The sequence below is a fragment of the Schistocerca gregaria genome, chromosome 4 (genome assembly GCF_023897955.1).
Source record: "Schistocerca gregaria isolate iqSchGreg1 chromosome 4, iqSchGreg1.2, whole genome shotgun sequence".
In the NCBI taxonomy this organism is placed as follows: domain Eukaryota; kingdom Metazoa; phylum Arthropoda; class Insecta; order Orthoptera; family Acrididae; genus Schistocerca; species Schistocerca gregaria.
The window spans coordinates 320,684,422-320,692,165 of NC_064923.1; the positions used below are offsets into that span (position 1 = coordinate 320,684,422).

General features: G+C 47.4%; 1 non-coding gene across 1 annotated transcript; it reads left to right on the forward strand.

The window, feature by feature from the left end:
- The first annotated feature begins 5,542 nt into the window (after positions 1-5,542).
- On the forward strand, positions 5,543-5,616 carry Trnat-ugu (transfer RNA threonine (anticodon UGU)). Its single transcript has one exon. It is a non-coding gene; the product is annotated as a tRNA-Thr (tRNA).
- Positions 5,617-7,744: the final 2,128 nt, after the last annotated feature.

Here is a 7,744-nt window from a genome sequence, read left to right on the forward strand (position 1 = left end):
TTGATACTGAGAGGAATCTTTGTTAACATGAAATCGCAGAGTTTTTATCATTCCCTTTTTAATAAGTTTTATAATTATCATTCTGTAAGTTATCTTCTGAGACTTACCATGTCCAAGTACTAGGGACATTCTATAAATAACACACAGTACTTGATTTTACTTACATGTTTTCGTTTTCGATATAACATCCCTGCTTCTCTGTGATTGAATCCCAGCGTCTCGGAAGCTGTATTATTCCATCTAGGATAACACTTCTGTCGAATGGCTTGGGTAACGCTGATAGAAGACTCTTCCAGAGAAATAAACGACGTCCGTAATAGAACGTAAGACGAAGAATGTGCATATGTGGAGAGATGATGACGTGAATTTTAATGTTCCCTTTCCCATGAGCATGAACATCAAGTTTATACATTCTACGATGACGCGCTGAAACGTAGTGCCTCCAAATTTTCAGTGTGAAAACTCTTAAAGCTTTTAAATGAAACAGACTTCATTAACATTCTAAATCTTAATTATTCGGGTCTACATATTTATTCCTCGACACAGTCACCCTGGCGACCAACACACTTCTCCCAACAAGAAAGCAGTTTGTTGATTCCACCATCGTGGAATGTTTGATCTTGTTTGGGGAGCCATTACCTCCCTTCTGCTTGCCCCGCTGCATCATTATCAAAGTGAATTCATCGAAGGTGTTCTTTAAGTTTTGGAAACAGGTGAAAATAGTATAGAGCTCAGTAGGGACTGTGTAGAGGATGAATAATAAAGATGTATGCCAATGAAATTTGTTTTATTTGAACAGCTTTAAGAGTTTCCATATAAAAAATTCGAAAGCATTACTTTTCATCACGCGCTCGTATACACTTAAAAGCCAAAACATTGTGACCACTGCCCACCGCTACGGTGGATTCCGCCTGCTGACGTTGCTGGCACATGAAGCGGTAACGAAGTATGTAACCGAAGCATACACGGACGGGGGATCACGCTAGCGAAGAGGTGGGCTGAAAATGAAATCCATTGACGTAAGCGACTTTGACAAAGGGCAGATTACTACACTCCTGGAAATTGAAATAAGAACCCAGGAAGGGGAAACTTTATTGACACATTCCTGGGGTCACATACATCACATGATCACACTGACAGAACCACAGGCACATAGACACAGGCAACAGAGCATGCACAATGTCGGCACTAGTACAGTGTATATCCACCTTTCGCAGCAATGCAGGCTGCTATTCTCCCATGGAGACGATCGTAGAGATGCTGGATGTAGTCCTGTGGAACGGCTTGCTATGCCATTTCCACCTGGCGCCTCAGTTGGACCAGCGTTCGTGCTGGACGTGCAGGGCGTAAGCGGAAGACGGCCTAACGGTGTGCGGGACCGTAGCCCAGCTTCATGGAGACGGTTGCGAATGGTCCTCGCCGATACCCCAGGAGCAACAGTGTCCCTAATTTGCTGGGAAGTGGCGGTGCGGTCCCCTACGGCACTGGGTAGGATCCTACGGTCTTGGCGTGCATCCGTGCGTCGCTGCGGTCCGGTCCCAGGTCGACGGGCACGTGCACCTTCCGCCGACCACTGGCGACAACATCGATGTACTGTGGAGACCTCACGCCCCACGTGTTGAACAATTCGGCGGTACGTCCACCCGGCCTCCCGCATGCCCACTATACGCCCTCGCTCAAAGTCCGTCAACTGCACATACGGTTCACGTCCACGCTGTCGCGGCATGCTACCAGTGTTAAAGACTGCGATGGAGCTCCGTATGCCACGGCAAACTGGCTGACACTGACGGCGGCGGTGCACAAATGCTGCGCAGCTAGCGCCATTCGACGGCCAACACCACGGTTCCTGGTGTGTCCGCTGTGCCGTGCGTGTGATCATTGCTTGTACAGCCCTCTCGCAGTGTCCGGAGCAAGTATGGTGGGTCTGACACACCGGTGTCAATGTGTTCTATTTCCATTTCCAGGAGGGTATTACGTAGAGCCTGTGAACGACTATCTCCAAAACGGCGAAGCTGGTCGTATGTTCAAGTGCTGATTTTCGTAAACATCAACTGCAAAAGGTAGGACAGTGAAACTACCACTATTCGCTAAGTGGGTGGACGTCCACGACTCTTCACAGAACATGGGATTCGGAGTCTTGAATGCTCTGAAATATGGGGTAAATTGTGATCAGTGGCACCTCTGTCAAAAAGAGGGCAGTGCCCGTGCACTGAAGTCTTTCGGAGCACGCCATTCAAAAAATGGTTCAAATGGCTCTGAGCATTATGGGACTCAACGGCTGTGGTCATTAGTCCCATAGAACTTAGAACTACTTAAACCTAACTAACCTAAGGACATCAGACACATCCATGCTCGAGGCAGGATTCGAACCTGCGACCGTAGCACTCGCACGGTTCCGGACTGCGCGCCTAGGACCGCGAGACCACCGCGGCCGAGCACGCCGTTCATCGTACCTTGTTGAACATGGGCTTCAAAGCAGACCATCCCAAATCGTTGACATGTTGACCAAACGGCATCACCAATTACAACTGCAGGGATTATGGAACCATCGGGATTCGACCCTCGATCAATGGAATCATATCGGTTCTTCGGGTGAATAACATTTTTGCTATACTATGTCGATAGCCGTCGTCGAGGTGAACGGTGGTTCGAAACACGCAGCCCGCCACTGACGCAGGCTAGTGGGGGCGGTATTATGCCATGGGGACATTCACCTGTGCTTGCATGGGATCTGTGGTAGTAATCTAAGACACGCTTATACCCTTGATGTGTAATCTGACGGCGATGTCATCTTTCAGCAGTACAATTACCTATTTTTCTAGCCAGAACCGAGAGCTTTATAGAGAACTCACCTTGTTCTCGGCTACCAAACTCACGTGACTTAAGTCCTACAGAACACATCTGCCTCTCTGTCGGGTGCTATCACCTCGTACACAAATGTGCGGAGCTTTGTTTACGACAATTCATGACCTGTCCATAGGCGTCTAATGCTATACACTTACAAACCTACCAACAAAGTGTGAGATCCCTGATACGCAACATCAGTGATGTAGCTCGTTCGAAAGACGAACAAATAGGCTATGAAGCCGGTGGTCATAATGTTTTGGCTCATCAGTGTATAGACACTGCTGCAAAAGTATTAGTACACACTTTAGAGGTTTCCAATTCACTCGCGATTTATTGTTACAACAGTACATATGAAGTACAAGTACTTGAAACGATTATATTTACAGATTTTTGGACAACATGGTTGTGGAGAGAAGCATTGATTAGTACGATTAATCAAAATGTTCAAATGTGTGTGAAATCTTATGGGACTTAACTGCTAAGGTCATCAGTCCCTAAGTTTACACACTACTTAACCTAAAGTATCCTAAGGACAAACACATAAACCTATCCCCGAGAGAGGACTCGAATCTCCGCCGGGAGCAGCCGCACAGTTATAATGAATCAATATTTCAAAAACAGTCTTAATCGCTTTTATTATTATTATTATACCGCCAACCGGTTTCAGCCCGACGTAGGGGTCATCTTCTGGGCGTTTACACCATTGGTCGACTGCTGGTGGTGTCGCTCCTGTCAGTTATGTGCACAATGGTGTAAACGGCCAGAAGATGACCCCTACGTCGGGTTGAAACCAGTTGGCGGTATAATAATAAATAATAAATGCGATTAAGACTGTTTTTTGAATTATTGAATATTTACAGCTCACTAGCACAAGCGTTTCTGAGGTACTACTTATTGACCAAAGGCTGAAACACGCATATTAGTACACGGTGTAGCCTTCCCTGGTGGCAATGCAGCTGCTTGCTTACTCTGGCATACAGTCGATCGTCAGTATGGCAAATACTGGGGTTAAGTTATAGCTGCTAGGTGACGAGCTGCTAGAGTCACTTCTCGCCCCATCATATCCCACATGTGCTCGACTGGAGGCAGGTTTGGAGCTCATGCTGGACAGCGAAGTTGCTGCACGCCTTACACAGCTCGTTGAGTTTTAACCAGCAGTATGTGGACGAAGCATTATCCTGTTGGAACAACACATCACTTTCCTGTTTCAAGAGTGACGAAAGAACAAATGTCTCTGAGCACTATGGGACCTAACATCTGAGGCCATCAGTCCCCTAGACTTGGAACTACTTAAACCTAACTAACCTAAGAACATCACACACATCCATGCCCGAGGCAGGATTCGAACCTGTGACAGCAGCGGCCGCGCGGTTCCAGACTGTAGCGCCTAGAACCGTTCGGCCACTCCGGCCGGCACGAAAGAACAGGTGTAACAATATTTTGCTCGTGTCGAGGACTCTTTAGCGTCCCATTCAGAAACACCAAAAGTGAACGAGAGCTGTACATTATCGCACTCCAGACCATAAGACCTTTGATAGAGTCGGTGTGTCGAGGACGAATGCATTCTACGTGACAGCGCTCACCATGTCTACGTCGACTGCATACAACCATCACATGCGTACAAGCAAAATCTGCTTTCTGAATTGAAGTCATGGCACACCATCCCTAATTCCAAGTGCTCCCCTGACGGCACCAATCGAGCCCTGCATGTGGATGCTGTGGCGTGAATGGGAGATGGGCTAGAGGTGTGCATGCCTGTAGTTCTACTGCTAATAACCGATTAGCAACAGTTGATGCTGATACACCTGGGGGCACCAAGTCCTCTTATCTCTGTCGTGGTAGCTAAAGCTGCCACTGCTATCCTTACAGTACGACGATTCGGCGGCTGTCAGTGCGGCGTCGCCGTCCAGCATCTCGTCTACGTGTGTGAGAATGTTCAAGCGATACCGGGATCGTTGCTCAGCTGTAGTAGCACGTCCAATTTGCGAGACAGTTCTCTGAAAGGACCATCCTACCACTCGGAAGGCTACAGTCTGTCCCATTTCGCCAGTTGACTGTAGGAAGGACGAGTGCGTTTCCATGGTTTCCTGCTTGGTTCTCACGTTTACACCACACTGAGTCTTCTGTGAGCATTCTGTGTTAAAGGGTAGAAATAAATGAGGTTCTACACTCTCTATTGGCGGACGACGTTGAAACGATTATCAGTATACATGATGACTAACTGAAAACCTCAGCTGCCGAAAGGTGTTGTTGATATGCCTCGATGTGGACAGCTGAAAATGTGTGCCCCGACCGGAACCCAAACCCGGGATCTCCTGCTTACATGGCAGACGCTCTATCCATCTGACTATAGCGCGACTGCAGGGACTTATCCCTTGCACGCTTCCCGTGAGACTAACATTCCGAACTGTCCACAATTCTACATATGTATTGTACCTTATAGGCATTTGCCCACCCACTCATTACTCGCGCACGCTTTGGCGATTCCCGTAAGAGTTTTGGGCAACCTGTGCCGATTCGCACAGACGAAGGTCAATGGCTGGGTAGCCTTTAACTATATATACGAATGGGCAAATGCGAGTGGGCAAATGTCTATAAGGTACAATACATATGCAGAATTGTGCACAGTTGGGAATGTGAGTCTCACGGGAAGCGCGCAAGGGGTAAGTCCCTGCAGTCGCGCTATTCATCTGTGTCCTCGGTGGCTCAGATGGATAGAGCGTCTGCCATGTAAGCAGGAGATCCCGGGTTCGCGTCCCGGTCGGGGAACACGTTTTCAGCTATCCACATCGAGGTATATCAACAACACCTGTCGGCAGCTGAGGTTTTCAGTTAATTATCACTTATTCCAGGGAAAATCTGCAAAGTCATCAACAGTAACTGTTCTTTTGACAACAAGTTACTGTCTTCGTATACATGATTATCAGTATATCTCCTATACCCCAGATAGCATATCATCAGATCAAAATCGTCATCGTCTTTCCAGGTGTACCAATTTTTTTTTCCAGCAGTGTATTAATAAATGGATGTTACACAACATGCTATTGTCATTTTATAAATGACAGACCACGAGATTTCGGAGGACCAAGACTCAGATCCAGCCATCCGATAACAGAGATAGTCTCCCTGTTGTTTCCGGAGGTCAAAAATGGTTCAAATTGATTTGAGCACTGAGGTCATCAGTCTCCTAGAACTTAGAACTACTTAAACCTAACTAACCTATTGACATCACATACATACATGCCCGGGGCAGGATTCGAACCTGCGACCGACTGAAGCACCTAGAACCGTTCGACCTCAACGGCCGGCTCCGAAGGTCACATGAGGCGAATGTTGTGAAGGTTTCCTCAACCAGAGGGCAAACGATTTCGCCTCAAAAACTTGTTCAGCAGTGCTCGTATACCTTCTCTGGTAATCTTGGCGTCGACGGAAGGCTAACTCTTTAGTCCCTCTAAACTACAACTTCTGCACTCGACCTGCATTACGTTTGTACCTCATTCCTGGTGTTCATATACATCTAAACGTATAATGCGTTATCTGACAGCTGGAGAACGTTCTGCCGTATTCGCAGAGCCGAGCTACCATTCAGGGACACACGGCGGGCGTTAAATTAGGGGCCGGCATGGACAGGTGCTGCTCACATGATGACGCCGGGAATCCTGGCTCGAACCGAGAGGAGAGGACAGGCCGGCTTACGACAACTGCTTGTCAACAGGCAGTCCAGCAACAAGGGCCCTCACATTAATCTTGGCGAGCTTATCGCCTAGTCAGAATGTGGCGACAGTTTGTTCCTGCCGGTGCCATTCACGCCGCGCAGCTATCCAACCCAGCCACGTTAAGCCCACCGTCCTGCTGTAACACACTTGCTACTAAATCACGAGGACAAGTTGCACCTTTACCAAAAAGTTTATTCATGGCACTTAATTCACTTTGCAGTGGTATAGGAATTGCGCAGTATCGGCAGAAACTATGCCGCCTAAGCGATGTATGGGACTTTATAGAGGGTGGAGCAGACGAAACGCATGTTTTTCGCTATTGAATGACTGGGGCACGATTTGATAAAAATAATAAAAACAGGCAATAAGTAACAGATTTTTATTGCAGTTTTGAAATATACATACAGTACTTTAATTAGGTTCGAAAAACAATGTCTTGGAGATGACGTCCCTCTTGCTGGATACAAATTTGGATCCCCTCCCGAAAGTTATGCATGCTTTCTCCAACATTACTTTCGACACGTCCTCAATTTCCTGACGAATGGAATTCTTCAGGTCATCGATTGTGTGAGACTTGTTCATGTAGACTTTTGATTTTAAATATTCCCACAAAAATAAGTCGCATATCAAACTTCCTGGCAGATTTAAACTGTGTGCCCGACCGAGATTCGAACCCTTGCCCGTTAAAGGCAAAGGTTCCGAGTTCGAGTCTCGGTCAGGCAGCCGGCCGCGGTGGTGTAGCGGTTCTAGGCGCTCAGTCCGGAACCACGCGACAGCTACGGTCGCAGGTTCGAATCCTGCCTCGGGCATGGATGTGTGTGATGTCCTTAGGTTAGGTAGGTTTAAGTAGTTCTAAGTTCTAGGGGACTGCTTAGAGCCATTTGAATCATTTTTTTCTCTGTCAGGCCCACAGTTTTAATCTGACAGGAACTTTCATATCAGCGCACACTCCACTGCAGAGTGAAAATCTCATTCTGGAAACATCCCCCAGGCTGTGGCTAAGCCATGTCTCCGCTATATCCTTTCTTTCAGGAGTGCTAGTTCTGCAAGGTTCGCAGGAGAGCTTCTGTAAAGTTTGGAAGGTAGGAGACGAGATACTGGCAGAAGCAAAGCTGTGAGGATCAGGCGTGAGGCGTGCTTCGGTAGCTCAGATGGTAGAGCACTTGCCTGCGAAAGGCAAA